This window comes from Palaemon carinicauda, chromosome 1, assembly GCF_036898095.1.
Source record: "Palaemon carinicauda isolate YSFRI2023 chromosome 1, ASM3689809v2, whole genome shotgun sequence".
NCBI lineage: Eukaryota > Metazoa > Arthropoda > Malacostraca > Decapoda > Palaemonidae > Palaemon > Palaemon carinicauda.
In genome coordinates, this window is record NC_090725.1 from 36,564,914 (window position 1) to 36,566,961 (window position 2,048).

Sequence of the window (2,048 nt, forward strand, 5' to 3'; positions counted from 1 at the left end):
GAGAGAGAGAGAGAGAGAGAGAGAATATGTATAGTCAGGTGAGAGAGGATGACGGTGCGTGTTTGCGCATATTCATTTATATGTTTACCTGTCTTTTTTTTTACTTATTACATTCTCTAGTTTTTGTATGCAAACCTTTCTTTATTGGGAACACATGCTTAAAAAGAGGAATGTTGTGGCCACCGTAATATCATTGATAGTGACAAATAAGCTATACCTCTCAAAGATATATCATTTTTCTTTTAACCCAGAGATGAAGAGCTTGAACTACTTTTGATTCTCTTATCTAAAACGCCTGTCATTATACTCTATAAACATTGAGTCTTCATGTGTGTCCAAGTCAGATATTTTGTCACATCATGAGAAGACTATCAGTATAGTATATTTGACAAATTAATTCAATTACACGAAAATTATTTCAAACTCCATTAATGAGATTCCTTTACTCCAATAAATTACATAGCTCATTATTCATCATCCTTATTTTCATTTATACTTACTAGTATATGAATATATATGAATAATTTACTACACTGTATAGTTCCACCTAAGTTGAGTGAACAAATCGTATTTTTTCTCTTTTTTTCTTTTATGAGGGGCTCTATAATGAATCGAGATTTCTAGCATCAACTTTTGCAGTAATAACTATAGTCCCTTGGATAATTGTAAATTTAAGAATACTGAGTTAGATGATAAGACGAAAATTCAACAGTATTTTGTCTCCGCACTTCATAGTTAGGTTCTGAATTCAATATCAGTAAATGAGATGTGTAGCTCGGCATAGGTGTTCATGACTAAGATTATACCATACATATATATAGTGCAAGAATTTGTTGGAATCTAGTTATTTTTTTGAAAAATATAGAACTAATTGACAGCATAATCAATGCTATCATTTCGTTAGGAAGAGTTTAACCCATTTATAATTCTCTCATTTAAGTCCATTTTGATCTTGAATGTATGAATCGACTTTACTTATTTACAATATCTGAGAAAAAAGGATGTATCAATAGAGGATTATTAATTTACTATAGCAGATGGTAATTTGAATGCTAAAGGTATAAAATCCTTAGGAAGTGTCCTTTGCCTTCCATAACGTGAAACACGAATGATATGCCCTGCAAACAAATGCAACTTGCTTTGTTGTAACTTATATGATTCTCTGCATTACTTTGATATAAAGAGCAGCTCATTCCTCACTGTGTTTTATGCACTTACATAAGATGAGATAATTTAAGCTTTGTCGGTATGCTGCTCGTACAAATCCTACTCTTTTTTTTTTCTGGTAAATAATGAGAAATTCAATATATTGACTATGAGGCATAAAAAATGCAATCAAACTGTGAGTGAGGGAATAATAAGTAGAGGCACTGTAATTATTACCACCACCAACGAAGTTGGAAGGAGGTTATGTTTCACCCCACACGTTTGTGTGTCTGTGTGTGTTTGATTATGAACCGCTTCCAGACCCCAATTTTAATCGTAGTTTAATTTATAACTTTTTTTTCTGTATGGTTAATACCAATTGAGGGGTAACGTTATAGTATTCTCTGTAGCATTTGCGTCTATATCAAATACCCTAAAACATGATCACTACATAATAATGTATAATATCCTCCAAGAAAATAGTGAGAAATTAGTACAAAGAAATCATTACTTCAACAATATTCCCTAACCATAAATATTCCTTTTTTAATTGGTAATTTAAAAAATAAATAGCAATTCATTAATAACCAGAACAACTAAATCGACAAATGACCAAATCAGAACAAACGAATGTACCTAATCTCCAGTAAAATTATTAATTTTAATTTGTTGCTAAGAGCAATCCTTCATTATTTTTCCTGTGCGTTGTAATTATTCAAGTCTTAATGATACTCTCAAATGGTCATAAATCAATTCGTTATAAGAAGGAAAATGTATATGAATTATGAGCCTTGATGAACGATATTTTTATCTATAAATAATGACTAATTACAGTTAAGAAATTATGCATATTCATTAAACAATCACAACATAAACCACAGATATATTTTTCCCAGCTTATT